This window comes from Gossypium hirsutum, chromosome A07, assembly GCF_007990345.1.
Source record: "Gossypium hirsutum isolate 1008001.06 chromosome A07, Gossypium_hirsutum_v2.1, whole genome shotgun sequence".
Classification (NCBI taxonomy): Eukaryota; Viridiplantae; Streptophyta; class Magnoliopsida; order Malvales; family Malvaceae; genus Gossypium; species Gossypium hirsutum.
The window spans coordinates 2,743,445-2,759,335 of NC_053430.1; the positions used below are offsets into that span (position 1 = coordinate 2,743,445).

General features: G+C 27.7%; 4 non-coding genes and 1 pseudogene across 4 annotated transcripts; 3 read left to right on the plus strand and 2 right to left on the minus strand.

Annotated features, from left to right (window-relative positions):
* Positions 1-4,573: 4,573 nt before the first annotated feature.
* Positions 4,574-4,769, plus strand: LOC121204213 (U2 spliceosomal RNA). Its single transcript, XR_005899142.1, has one exon. It is a non-coding gene; the product is annotated as a U2 spliceosomal RNA (small nuclear RNA).
* Positions 4,770-7,639: 2,870 nt separating this feature from the next.
* On the plus strand, positions 7,640-11,376 carry LOC107929865 (profilin-1-like; annotated as a pseudogene).
* On the plus strand, positions 7,658-7,855 carry LOC121204202 (U2 spliceosomal RNA). The gene has a single exon (XR_005899131.1). It is a non-coding gene; the product is annotated as a U2 spliceosomal RNA (small nuclear RNA).
* A 548-nt stretch (positions 11,377-11,924) lies between the features above and the next one.
* Positions 11,925-12,120, minus strand: LOC121204180 (U2 spliceosomal RNA). The gene has a single exon (XR_005899109.1). It is a non-coding gene; the product is annotated as a U2 spliceosomal RNA (small nuclear RNA).
* Positions 12,121-13,791: 1,671 nt separating this feature from the next.
* LOC121204191 (U2 spliceosomal RNA) lies at positions 13,792-13,986 on the minus strand. Its single transcript, XR_005899120.1, has one exon. It is a non-coding gene; the product is annotated as a U2 spliceosomal RNA (small nuclear RNA).
* Between the last annotated feature and the right edge of the window lie 1,905 nt (positions 13,987-15,891).

The following is a 15,891-nucleotide window of genomic DNA, read 5'->3' on the forward strand; positions in this document are numbered from 1 at the left end:
CATTTTGTGAGTTACATTCTAGAAAAGTATAATCTTTGCTTGGCACTTACCATAATAAAATTGGAGGTATCAGTCCTTTTTATTATATAAATTCTGCAGTTGATGCTGAAACTTCATTGTTCCAAAACACATGTTTGATGGTATGTGCTGTGAATCAAATTATGTGATTTTAAAATTTTCTTTGTTTTATTCCATTTGAGGTTTAGGTTCTTTGCTATCTTAGTGTATTTGGCATGATATTTTTCTTGCCCAATCTCTTATGTCTAACCACATGCATCAATTAGTGGAACCCAAAATTTGTGGTCCGATCATAAAACTGGAAAGTTGAACAAACTGATCGTTTGCAAATCATTTTTATTCTTATTTTTTTGTTTTGTCATGGTTGTATTGGAGTTTGCTATTATTTTGTATGAAATCGTGGTTGTTTATTCAGTTGCTGAATCAGAAGTTGAAGGATTGGCTAAGTCTAGAAATCAAAGTAAATGAATCCTTTAGAAAACCCTTCCATGTCTGTGCAAGCTAATTCTGAATTGTGAACATATTATTAAATAAAATTAATTTTTGATGGTTAAACAACAACTTGAATCCAATCAAATTGGACAAATATTTGGTACGTAACCCCCAATAGTTAACGGTTGCAAATTGGAGGAGGATTATTATTGAACAGAACAGGTAAATTTCTGATTATGTTTGTTAACGGTTGCAAATTGGAGGAGGATTATTATTGAACAGAATAGGTAATTTTTTGATCATTTTTTTTGTTTATTTATCAAGTTATTAATATATATTCGTTAAAAAAATTAAAAGTTGTATCCGCATTCGCTTATTAAAGTAAAATATATTCAATTAAATTAAATGAATTTTTTGGGGCATATTTTTGAAAAATGAAACTTTTTTTACTTTAGATATAAAACAATCAAACAAAAATATAATACTTATATAATAAATAAACAAAATAAGCAGAAGCAATAACAATTATATAGCAATTAAACAATGAGTTTATAAACCAAATTCAGTTTAATAAATTGAATCTCAAACTTTTTTGAGATTGTAAAAGTTTATAACATATGGATTATGACATATAAACTAATGAAATCATGTAACTTTTTGTTAATACATGAATGTTATGTTTGGATGTGAAATATAATTCTCAAGTTATTTATTACTTCTAATATTTAATTATTTTTTCTTGTAGAATAATTAAATTATTTGTTTCACTAATGATATTTTAGCACATTAAATATGTATTGCAGTTTAAAAATAATAAAGTGATTATATTTTTTTATAGTATTATATATTTTGATTTTTTAACTCATATAATAATAATAATATTAAGAATGTTATTAAATTGTTTTTTTATTAAATTATATTTAATAATTATTATGTTAAAATATGGTTAAACTATTTATTATTTTTATTAAATTATTTTCAATAATAATCTTATTAAAATTTAATAACAATAACAATAATCATCTACCTTAAAAAAAATCTGCTAAGGGTATTCTGGTCATTTTAGTTTTTTTTCCTTATGCTATTACAACATCATTCTATTCAACCAAACACAAGAATATTATTACAGTTCTATTCCATTCCATTCAACCAAGCAGTTGAATTACTTATTACAGTTCTATTCCATTACAGCTCTATTCAAATACAGCTCTATTCAATTACAGCCCTATTCCATTACAGTGAACCAAACGTACTGTTAATATTTTTAGCTAACGGGACTTTGGTATTGTTAACAAAGGTTTAGATATTCGACTTTGAAGGCTCAGGTTTGAGTTTCGTTGAGTTCCAACTATGTGTAAGTTTCGTTCAATTTTTTCTGGATTAATTCAACTTTTGTCCAATTTTTCATCTGCTATGTATTGTTTTGGTTGGGTTTTACATTGTAATTTATGGAACATATATTTATATTTGTACATGTGTTGTAGTTGTAATTGTATTGTCTTTGTACTAGTAAAACTTAAAAAAATATATAGTTTTTTTTTTAATTTTTAATTTTATAAATTTATTTTTTCTTCTATTTTGATTTAATAATTGAAGTCCAATTAATAACATCATAAAAAAGTATTAAATTAACTTTATGTCATTTTTTAAATATAAAAATTTGATCATGCAACCGGTTAAAATTGTGTGGAAATGTTCATAAGTTGAGTGGTCCATCAAACCGTTTATATATATATGTTATGGTTAAATATAAATAAATAATATTTTTATTGCTTTCAAACGGTAAAATGAACTTTTTAGATAAGTCTAAGGGCCAGTTCTTCATTGTTTTTGAAAAGTGCTTTTCTTTTGAGAAGTGATTTGGAAAAATTTAAGTGTTTGATATTGCTGCCAAAAAGTGCTTTTGAAAAGTAAAATATCCATTTTAGACATGATATTATAAAGTAACAAATATGTATTTAAATAATGTTCAAATTAGTTAATATTATGATATTTTAGTAAAAATATAAAAAATAATTTATTATAACTTATTGTTAATATTTTAATATATAATATTAATTTTAAAATTTTCTAAGTAATTAATATTAATTATTTATTAAATTTAATTAGAATATATAAACTATATTTAAATATTTAAATATAATAATTAAATATTTGTAATTAGATATTGACACAATTATATTATTTTAAAAAATGTTTTTTATTTTTAATTAATGCTTTTAACACATTTGTAAAACTCATATTAAATAACCAAGAAAGATAACACAAAATAATAGCATCAAACACATTTTAAGTCAAAAAGTAAGGTTAAAAAGGTAAAATAACAACCAAAAGTGCTTTTTGGCTGAAAAAGCTAAAATTTACTGCTTTTCATCTCTAAAAAAACTCATCCCAAAAGTTAAAAAATTTGCCCTAATGATATTTGTTATTCATTGCTTTTAAGAGAAAAACACTTTTTTAAAAAAAGTTCATCCCAAAAGTAATGAAGAACACACCTTAAGTAAGTCTGACTTGAATTTAAAAATTTTATTTGGAAGTAAGTCTTGACTCAATTCATAAATACTTTTTCTCCACTTTATGATATTGAGTTAAAGAATCTTACTATCTTAGGTTTATACGGGAAATCTTGTTGGTCTAATCTCACATTATTACTTGCTTATTTGGTTTATCATATCTCCAGTTTGGAATTCATGCTCGTCAACTCACTATGATTGCTTGGAAATCTCCCCTTTTCTTTATTAGTATTGATTTTCAAACTCAAACAGACTTTTAAGCTTTACTTGGTAGATTGAAAAGAAAATTGGAATGATAAAAAATGAATGGGTAGTAAACTAGAAGTATGGAAAACATAATTTTCTTTCCATATGTTACTTGGTAGGAGGTGAAAAAATGGAAAGAATTTTTTTTTTCGTCCATTGATGCTCGATAAAGTTGAAAAATGGAAGAAAATAAAATAAAATAAAATATTTAAAAAATACATAATTTTGAATTAACATATGCATTTTTATCATTTTCTTTTATCTCATCATCCTAATTTGAAATGATTGATTTTTTTACAATAGGATGAAAAATTATCTATATTTTTTTTTTACATAAATAACTAAAAAATTAGTGAAAGAAAATCAGATAGTAAACAACAAACCCAAATCAAAGAGAAAGGAAAATAACGTAAGCTGTGCGTCATATTTTTACATATGTCTATCAACTCCCTTTTATATTTCCAAATTATATGGTTCAAATTATCTTTTAACTTATCAACCATCTTTCGTGCAAAGTAATTAGGGTAAGCATTTGGTTGATTCGGTTTTATAAATGATATATTATATTGTATAAACTATTTTAAATTATTATATAAATAGAAATAAATTTATCGGTTATTATAAATAAATTTATTAGTTAGTAAGATTTATTTGATTATCCAATTGAATTCAATAAATAAATTAATTTTTAAATTAATTATTTTAAAATTAATTAAGTCAGACCGGGTTAACTAAATTTGAATCATTAGATTAATTTATTGGTTTAAGCCAATTAATGCTAAGCTTAGTTTTATAATTATATATGTATTTTTATATTCTTTATGCCTGTTTTACGTCTATATATTATAATATATAATTTTAAATTTTTATATAAATATATTTAAAAATAAAAATAAAATTATTATCACTTAAATAGATGAAGCCGTTTCTATTTTTAGCATTGTAAGGCTTTCACCATTTCCTAATATGATGCACGCTTACGATGATGATGTTACCAAAGCTAAGGATTTGATACTTTGATGAAGTGTTGTTGACCCATAAAAGCGAAGAACTATATTTGAAATTCTCTTCTTTTCTTCATCATCACATCTACCCATGAAGTTATAGCAGAAGAAAAAATGGCAGAGGTTTGTTCCTCTTCAACAAACACTATCTGCAATTATATGATTCTTTCATGAATCAACTTCCTTACATTTTCGATTTCAACAATACCTGAATTTTGCCCCTAATAATAATACTTGTGAGAAGCTTCTTGCTTACAAACAAGTTGTTGAGTATATTAGTGTATATCCCACATCATTGGGATACAAACAGACGAGGGGAGAAGCAGCTTATAAAATAAGCGGGCTTGTATTACCCAAAGCATACCTTTCTCGGCCTCTTGGCTAAGATCAAGTGTAGTATTTGTTCTTATCAGTTTAATATCTGATGCGTGGGCCATTGGCATACATGATATTAAATTTATTTTTTGAGGTGGAGGGTCCATCGCATTAGCTTATTACTGGGACTCTCAAGCGTTGCCCAAGTGTTGCACTATTGCTCGGGCCTGGCGCACGCCAACCAATAATAGTTTAAAATCTGACCGTTTCTCGTTATTGCCTTCTTAATTTAGACCTTGCCAGCTGTTTGGATCAGTACTTTCGGCCAAAATTTTCTAATGGATTACGGGCTATACTGTGCTACTGTTAATTGGCTCAGTCACTACCCTTCCATTCTTTTGCCATATCAGCCATAAAAGACACTATATTTAACTTTGCCTTTTTACTCTCAAAATGATTTTCTCGTTGAATTCATCACAAAACATTTCTGGGCTTATGTAAAAATGGAACAGTTGATTTTTAAGGTTTAACAGATTTGAGATCACCAAATCCGACGGGAGAGTTAAAAATTTAATAAATTAATACCTATGAGTCAAATGCGAATATAAAAACATTTTTGAATTAGTGAATTTGGTGATTTAAAAGAATTAATTAGGTAAATTGAGTCGAGAATGAGGTATCGAGACCTCGACTTCATAAATCGAGCCATAAATATTTTTAGAAATATTTATGGGGTGTTGGTGAGGTAGTATTAAAATTTAGTCAGAAAATTTTGACGTTTTGTGGTTAATTAAATAAAAAGAACTAAATTGAAAAGGGTGTAAAAGTTGCTAGAATGATTAAATAGCTCAATTGTCAAATGAGAAAGGACCTAAAGTGAAAATAGTCCTAAAGGAGATATTTTGGACGGCAATAGCTGAGAAAAATCAGGAAATGGATGAAATAAGGGTAAAATTGGAAAATTGTAAAATTGGCTAAATAAAAATGGGACTAAATTGGAATATCTAGAATTCTCTTCATTTCTCTTCATATTCATCAGCTGAAAAACAGCCATGGAGGAGAGTTCAAGCTGGTTTTCATACTCTAGCTTCATGTAAGTTTAATTCTGACTTTCTCCTTGAAATTTTTATATTTTTGTGACTTTTACAACTAGGTCCACTTGTTGAATTCATTAGTTTTTCATTCTATGAAAGAAATTGAAAGTTGCTATGAATATGTGCTGGAAGTATATGTTGATTTGGCATGGAATTAGAGCTTTAAATTATTTATATGCTGATTTTATTGAAAGAATTGAATAGAAAGTGAATGTTTGGGACCTAATTGTAAAAGAGTTTGAAGTTAGAGTTTCATATGGAAATTCTGAATTTCAATAGTTATGAATAACTTATAATGTTTAGAAAAAGTATTAATTGAGAAAATTATCTTAATTGAGGGGTTAATTGAGCAAGGACGGAATTGTGAAATTTGGGGCAAAATGGAAATCAACATTTTGCACTAAAACTGTTTTAGACAACAGCAGTAGTCTAACTTTTAAAAATCACTAAAAATTATAGAAATCGAATTAGAGGATGAATAAATATGAAATTAAAGCTTATTGAGTCTAGTTTCTTATAAAAGAAATTATGTAAGTAATGGAATTTTAAATCATGAGATACAATAACGTTTGTGAGACAAGGTCAGAATGATTTTGAGTTTCCCTGTTCTGACTTTGGAAAATCATCAAAAATTTGATAAAAATAATTATGGGCTTAAATTTATAGTTTTAGAATCCTGAATTAGTCTATTTTCAAGAGAAACAAACGAGGACATCATTCGAGTCCTGTACAAGAAGATAATTAATTTTTAGTGAAGAAGGGTCGGAACTGTCAGACAGCAGAACATGGGAGACTTTAATGAATAAACTGTATTAATTGGCCCAACCAAAAATTATGAAATTTTTATGGTAAGAAGGTATATGAGTCTAGTTTCAGGGAAAATTAGAGGATCTTAATTTGGAGTTCTGTAGCTCAAGATAAAAATAATTTAGTGACTATGACACAGATGGACAGCTTGAATATTCACATAAGTAGATAGTAAAAATTATGGATAATGTTACCTACAAGTGTGTTGTTTATACTAAGGATGTGGAATGGAGAGGAGGAGGAGGAAAAATATGTATGAATATTCAGGTAACATGGCTAATTTGTATGTTTTTGGCTCAAGGACTAAATTGAATAAAAGTAAAACTTTATGGATAATTTTGTAAAAATATCGAAAATGACTAAATTGAAAGGAATGAATTGTTTTATTATCTAAATTAATAAATTGAATGAAATTATCAATTTAAGATTGGGTGAAATTTGGGAATATGGTAAATTACCAATATGCCCCTAAATCTTGGTATTTCTGCAATTTAGTCAGGTAGGTTCGTATATCCTGCATGAGCATGTAAATATGAAAATTTAAGTATTGTATCCTATTTTATATGATATTTTGGATTGAATATATGAAAAGAATGTTACATGAAACATGAAAATGAATACTAAATAATATAAATTAATTGAAATTATTCTGAAAATTTCGGTAATGCCTCGTATCCTATCCCGGTCTCAGGTACGGGTATGGGGTATTACATAAGGTTTATGCATTATAACTGTTGAATTATGCTATGTTGGAACCTAAATTGATTTGCAAATGTTATGACTTAAATGGATGGAGCAGTGGCTACTTTTAGCATTGTACGTCACTTTTCTCACCTTCTGCTAATATGATAGTAGCTTCCATTTCATGTACAATTACAATGAAATTGTACTCAAAGCCCAAGTGTATGAAAAAGTGTGAATAATAAAAGCAAAGAATTATGTTTCTTTCTTAGCTTCAACTTTTCTTCATCGTCTCCCCCACGAAAGTTAAAACAGAAGCAAAATTAGCAGAGATTTGTCCCCACTTCGACAAACATTTTCTCCTATAATGACTGACTGTTTCATGAAGTTATAATCAGGACTTTTATAAGAGAGAATTTTGTTAGTTTTGTGTAGAAGCTTCCCTGGTTAGGCCTGAATACATTGGTCTATATCCCACATCACTCGGGTACAAACAGACTAGGAGAAAAGCAGCTTATAAAACAAGCGGGGTTAGACAAACAAAAGCATACCTTTCTCGGCCTTTTGGCTAAGATCAAGTGTAGTATCTGTTCTTATCAGTTTAATATCTGATACGTGGGCCAATGGCCCACACGATATTAAATATATTTTTTGAGGAGGAGGGTACATAACAGTAGCTTGCTACTGGGACTCTCGAGCGTCGCCCAAGTGTTGCACTATTTTGCTCGGGCCTGGCGCACTCGCCCAATTCTAGTGTAATTCATATTTCGTATGATTTCTAGTTGTATTTTAAGGTAATTATCTTAAATATTATAATTACTACCTTAAATATTTTTCTTTTTTTTACAGTTTTGATTCTTTCTGTGATTAATTTTATTGAAGTTATTAAATCATCACTCAAACATAATAATCGTCAATGTTATCTTTAATAATCTAATTTTTGCAAGTATAAATTTTTGAATATGCAGTCGAGGACCTCTTTATAGTATTACAATTATCTTTATAAACCAAACTGGTTTTTTCGAAAGGAATTCTAAAACCCTTGAGATGTTACCTTTTGACTGGTTCATAAACACACTGAGCTTATTTATAATCCCAAGCAGGAATTTCTAAAATTTGAGTGGGTGTAGTATTGGTGTTTATATATAATTATATTGGTTTATTATATCATTTTAATTATTTATATAACCCATCTAACGATTTTCTTCATATATTTCACCTAATTTCGCCGTAATTAAATCCCATTTCGAAGCTTTTTTTTTAACTCATTACCAAATCTGTAGAATATGTACGAGATACAAATAATGTGTATATATGGTTTAATTTTTAATTTTATCTTTCTATTTTCTGAAATTTGAAAAATTAGTTCTAATTTATCATACACATGATTTTACTTTTAAGAAAAATTTTAAGTTTGTTTAATTGGGTAAATATTGTCTAGATTTATTGTTATATTGTTTACTTGGATATTAATTTTTATGCACGAAAATCAATAACTTATATGTAATAAAATAATAATAAAAACATTTTAATTTATTATTAATTGATTAAACTCTCAATTTCTTTTAAAAAAAATCAAGGATTAAATTCTGACAATTTAGAGAGATTTAACTTTTTTGTTTTGGTAGTGGATTAAACTATATATATTTAATATGATTGAATATTTTAAAAGATTGTAAGGCCTTCAAGCGTGAGAAAATGTTCCAACCCAGAGAGAATTCAGCACCAAAAGATATTCATGGAGTTTACATTGCTTTTACCCCAAATTGTTTTAGATTTTATTTTTTATTTTTACATAATTGATGTGTTTAAATTATCTGTAGTTTAGTCTACATCAGTCACCATTAAATCACTTACTTTCATTTATTTTCAAGATGACTAATCTTTTTAATTCGATTTAATGTAATGTTAGTTATCATTATCCATGGCATTCTATTAATGACAATCACTATATAGGAACTAAAATGTCAGCTTTTCAAATGTACAAAGATTAAAATATTCCTTTTAATAGTATACAGACAAACTTTTTGACGTAACATAGAGACATACAATTAACTTTAATCCAAAATGGTATGTCAAGCGTGCAGAGTAAAAAACGAGTAAATAAATAGTTGTTTCGTAATTTTATAATTGTGTTAGTGATATTAAAATTCACGAATTGTGCTTAAACCCTCTCAAGATTTCAATTTATTTCTTATTAGAACGTAGAATTTTTTGGCATATAAAAGACTGTCGTTTTCTTACATCAAGTTACACCGGTCTGATCAAATTTTTGAGTCAATTCGAAACATAATGACATCATAGATTTGCATTCTAGAGTATCATTGGTCCATTAGACATGCCAGGCAATAGACCAACTATCTACAACATGGGCCCCGTCTTACAGCTTATGACGACAACAAAGTGGCGAGCATGAATGGGAAGATGGTTTTACTCATTATTTTTCATAAATATAAATAAATTCGTTGTTTTTAAATATAGATATAAATATTTTTTATAAAGGAAAATTAATGATATTGTTCAAACATTGATTTTGCAAAAAGTATATATAAATTGCATTCAAAATAGGAACATTAGTCATTAATAACGTATTAATTTACACAAATTTAACATATTAAATGTATATAACATAATTGCAGGAAGATTTAAGGCTAAATAATTCATGATAAAAAAATTAAATCTTAATTCAATTAATATCGTTATTATTTATAATAATTAGGAGAACATGTATGTTCCAGTGTAATTGAATGACTAATATCAATTATTTTAGTCAATTAAGTAGAATTTATCTCGACTTTTGTTAAAAAGATAAATCATCATATAAAAATTAAAATTATTGAAATCGAATTGAACTAATGGATACATCTATCTAGGATGAGATAAAAGTTTGATTGATTAGCAAATTGAATAAAATTTTATATTTTTAAATAACTTTTATTTTAATATTTTTTTAAAATTGAATTTGATAAATCAATTCAATTGATTATTTTTTAAACCTATAACCTCACCAATATTACCACCAAAACATGGATCGAAATAATACAACCATTAAACTTACCTTAATCAGTGGTCAAGAGTTTAATCTTTAATCTTGAATATAAAATAATTTTAAAACTCGTGACTAGTATTTATCTTTTAATGGATCTAAAGAATACAAAAGATTAATTACTTAATTTACTCGTATATAGAGAAATAATAAAAAGTAAAAAATCCCAGAGCGGCAGCAAATCTAATACAATAAACGTTGGACAATGTCCAGCGCAGCTTTATTTTTCACGCAATCTGCCTTTGCATAACTTTCTTCCTCGCCAAATACAGATTTTCTCTTTCCCTCTCTCTCTCTTTAAAATCCCGATGCAATCCCATTAGCAAAACCCAAAACAAGTTCAAAAGAAAGTTATGTCTTGGCAACAGTACGTTGACGAGCACTTGATGTGCGATATAGATGGTCAACCCATCCATCTTACTGCTGCTGCAATTATCGGCCACGACGGCAACGTTTAGGCCCAGAGCTCCACTTTCCCTCCGGTTCTCTTCCTCTTATAATGTTTCAAATTTGCGTTATCAGTTGATTAGAGAAAAAGGGTTCTTAAAGTTCTTTTTTTGTGTGCTTTATGGTGTTTGTAGTTTACCCCTGAAGAAATAAGTGCAATCATGAATGACTTTGCTGAACCCGGTTCTCTGGCACCAACCGGATTATTCCTCGGTGGTGTAAAATACATGGTGATCCAAGGTGAACCGGGTGCTGTAATAAGAGGAAAGAAGGTAATGTTTTTATAGTAAAATACCTTCTTAATTGAACCTATATTAGTAGCATAGTTTAAGTATATCACTGATGCAGGGTGCCGGCGGTGCGACCGTGAAAAAGACCAACCAAGCACTGATAATCGGGATATATGATGAGCCTGTAACACCTGGTCAATGCAACATGATTGTGGAAAGGCTTGGGGATTATCTAATTGATCAGGGTCTTTAGTTAGTTTTCTTTTTGGTAATTGGTAATGTTCCTTCCATCTTGTCCCATTTCCTTTATTTTGATATCAGATTATAATGGAGAGTTGGGTGTGAAGACGAAATGGTTTTTTAGTATGTTGTATGATTTTTTTTTTAATGTTTTTATAATTAAAGCATTTTTTGTTGGGAATTGTGTTATGTTTATGTTGGGAATTTTTATTTGAAAGGGAATTGTCGAACTATACTGAATGATTTTCTGTTATCTGCTTATATGCTATTGATGTTAATTTTTATATAAAACTAATTTACAAATGTTTTCTTTCATTTTTATTAAGAACTCACTTAATTTTGTTGTTAGCGGTCACTTTTCATAGATTAACTCGTTAATTAGTTTAGGTGTTTTAAAAAAAAAAGAAGAGAAAAGATAGAACTTTCACTGATTTTAGCTCTGGGACTAAATTATTAGATACTACATTTTGGGAAATTTTTTATGTAAAATTATATTTCTAGGGTTTAGTTAAAATAGTAAATTAAGTTTAGAAGATTTTAATGTATCGAGTTTATATAATGCAGATCCAATCAAATTTCTAATTTTAGCTTTAAATTTGTGTAAAGAAAACAGATCCAATCAAAATGGGAATTCGATTGCAGTTTGGTCAGTTAGGCATACAAGAAAAATAAAGGTCAAAAAAATAGAAGCTAAACAACAATATTTCATATCGTTGCGAAATTACAGCAGATATCTGTAGATCTAAACATTTACAAAACTAAGGTCAGGAATAGGCTATGTAGTAAATAATATAACTAAACTAATAATCATATTAAAACCTGTACCTACAAAATATTTGCACTCGACTTGGGTGGGATGCGCCAGGCCCGGGCACCAGTGCAACGCCTGTGCGACGCTTGAGAGTCCCAGTAGCAAGCTACTGTTGTGGACCCTCTCCCTCAAAAAATAAATTTAATATCATGTGGACCAATGGCCCACGTATCAGATATTAAACTGATAAGAACAGATACTACACTTGATCTTAGCCAAAAGGCCGAGAAAGGTATGCGTTGCTTGGCCGAAGCCCGCTTCTTTTATAAGCTGCTTCTCCCCTCATCCGTTTGTATCACAATGATGTGGGATACACCAATAATTCAGCAACTTGTTTTGTTGAAATCGAAAATGAAAAAGAAGATTCATGAAACAGTCATATATCCTTTAAATCTCTTTAGAATTAGGGTATGTTGGCTCTTCTCCAGTCAAAATCTCTTCTTCTCACCATGAACTGGTGTTGGCAATCCCCATTTAAGCCGAATAAAACAAACAAACCTTTGGGAGAAAAAAAAATAAGTTTTAATAGAAGAGAAAGTGAAGAAATTGAGTGAGAAAGAAATAGAAAAACTGAATTTTTTTTCTTTAATTTTGGTTGGGGAGAGAAGAGAAAGATCAGATGACATAAAAGAAATAAAAATCAATTAAAGTTCAATTATATTTTTATTACTTTTGGGCTTAAAAATAAAAAGAAAAAATTAACTTAAAATCCTTTTCTTTTTGACTAATTGAACTTTTCTTTGACTTGTGGTGTCATGTAGCAAACCATGATTAGGTCACGTGTCAAAAATCTTAATAATTAAACATATTAAAGTTCAGATACCATATACTAATTTAAAAATAAAGCTAAAATAGAAATTTAGTACAAATGTTTTGACACAATTAAAAAGTTGTAGAATTTTTAATCTTTTTATGTTTGGTTTAGAAATCCAATTTGAAAATGTTTTTAGGCAAAATAACCGGTTTGATTTGAAAGAACCTAATTTTCTTTAGTTAGACATCAACAAAATGATTACCTAAAAAATTAAATCCAATTGTTACATAATGTATGTGAAAATTAAAATAGTTATATATCATTCAAATTGATAATTCCCCCACTTGAAAGTAATTACAGTGAATAATAATTCTTACAAAAAAAATTTAATTAACTCAAAACTTTAGAAACCACAACTTAAAAATGAATTTATAGATCACAATTAGAAAAGGAATTTCCAGTGTAAGACCACAGATGGAATAATTGGAATCAATAAATTAAAGAAATTTACAATTGAAAAATAGAAATCTTAGTATATGTGTATATGTATAGAAATCACGTATTAATAACAAGTGTTTAAAAATAACATATAATAAATAATAAAAGTTATGCTTTGGAGTTAATTAATAGTAACACATGAAATATATACGATATTAAAAAAATTACGAGTAAAACTAAATTTAGACACGAAAACACATTAGATCAAAGAATATTAAATGAATACAATTATTTATCATTATTTTGTCATCAATCTTGAGTAGGTGTCGACTTAATTTATGACACCAAACTAATCTTATTAATACTTAAATTTTTATCACTCGTGTCTAAAGTAATACACAAAAATATGAAAAATATGATCTAAATTTAATTAATATACAAAAATTTGTATGAAAATATTTATGATCATTTCAAAATTTGGTAAATGTCCCTACTCCAAAATTTCATTTTTGACACATTTTTATAATTGTAATAACTTTCTATCGATTTACTAAATAATAAAAAAAGGTCCACAGATAAAAAAGAGGAAATCTCACAAAAACATTTTATCAAAAACTACATCTATTGTGCCAACAACGACTAGACCGCTGCATTATAAACTCCACTTCCGGTATAACAACAAGGACTACTACGAAAAAATTGAAACTGTAATTAGATGGGGTAGGCCAGGCCCGAGGAATACTGCAACGCTTGGGCGACCCTCGAGAGCCAGAGTAGCAAGCTACTGTGTGGGCTCTCCCCCTCGAAAAATTAATTTAATATCATGTGGGCCAATGGCCCACGTATCAGATATTAAACTGATAAGAACAGATACTACACTTGATCTTAGCCAAAAGGCCGAGAAAGGTATGATTTGTTCAGATAAAGCCCGCTTTATTTATAGGCTGCTCCTCCCCTCGTCTGTTTGTATCCCAACTTTGTGGGATATAGACAAAGCTGTTTGTCACATCTTTTCCTTTTAGGGGCCAAATTCCGATATTGTTGAAATCGAAAATGAAAGGAAATTGATTCATGAAACAGACATATAATTGGAGATAATAATGTTAGTTAAAGTGGGAACAAATCTCTGTCATTTTTTCTTCTGCTGTAACCTCATGGGTATCGATGATGAAAGGAAGATAATTTCAAATATAGTTCTTTGCTTTTATGGGTCAACAACAATTTTTCGAACACTTTCAAGCTTTGGTAACAATGTTAGCAACAAACAACGATTGTGAGCTGATGGGCATAAATTCTGATCCCGAGCATCTAATGAAGGTTAGAAGATGTTTTGTTAAAAAAAAAAACATAAACCTACAATATTTGTATCGGCAACAATCAAATCTAATATTTACAAATATTTGAATTCACATTACTTGAATAATTAGATATGTCGCTATGTTTATGGAGATTAATTCTAAGCTTGCAACTATTATCCATTAAAAAAAACATTACCAAATTTTAACTATGATACAAAAATATATTTTTTTACTTAAAAAAATTAACTTGTGAAAAGCCAAGGTAGTATCTGCATCTCTTTAACGGATATTATTCTGAAAATATATCCATACCAAAGTATGGTGATTGAAAAGCAGGGGCGAAGCCAGAGGTTGGCATGGGCCTCGACCCCCTTAAAATGTAAATTTACTTATTTGTCCCTTAGTTTTTAAAAAAAATTTAATTAGTAAAGGTAAAATTATACTTTGGCCCCTCTTAAAATTATAAAAAATTTGATTTAATCCTTTACAAATTATAAATATATAAACTATAAAAAATTAAAATTTTATCCGGCCTCCCTAACAATTTTTTATGGCTTCGCCCTTGTTGAAAAGAGATTTTTTTTAGGAAAATATAGAAATAAGATACAAGAGTTAATTGTATTAAATATTCATAAATTATGTCTCTAACTTTAAATTGATTTTTAAAATTTTAAATGTTTTAATTAAATCTTCAAATTATCGATGTAATATCAATTAAGTCTATTCATTATTGAAATTGTTAATTTAACCATTAAATGACACGTAATATTTTACATGATATAATTTAATGTTTTGTATAAAATATTTTCTATTGTTTCACAGATTTCCTGAAAACATTTCATAAAAGTTATTTTTAATGAAACAAACATCACTTTGAGATTTATGATAAGTAGTGAATTGATTACAAAGTGATGTTAAGGTGAAATTATAGTAAATGATGAATCTTCATGATGTTAAGGATTAAATTGTAAACTTTGTGAAATTTATAATTGAAACAAGAGAAGTGACATATGCATGAAAATTTATTGTGTGAAGTAAGATATTATAATGAATTATTTGATTAAAGTGTTTATATGGTGAAAAATAAATTACATGACAATAGGGATTAAATTGAAAATTGTACATAAGTTTAAGTGTGAAACAATTTAATATGTAAATAAGGAAATCATGATCAAAGTTCAATGAATGTGTTATGAGATGATAAAATATGCATAAAGTATTGTAAAAGTGAAATTGTGGATAAATATGAAATTTTTATAATGACGATGACTAAATTGTTAAACTTGAGAAAATATGTGGATGAAATATATAGAAATTTAATATGTGAAACAATATATTAAGATAAATTATGTGGTTAAGGTGTGACAAGAAAGAAAATTGATTTAATATGATTAATTAGTGAATATTGAACTTTAATGATAAAAATTAACTAAATTAAAAATTTATGAAAATTTATAAGAAAATATTTAATAAGTGAAGAATGTAACATTTCGAGATTTTGACCCGATATTCAAATT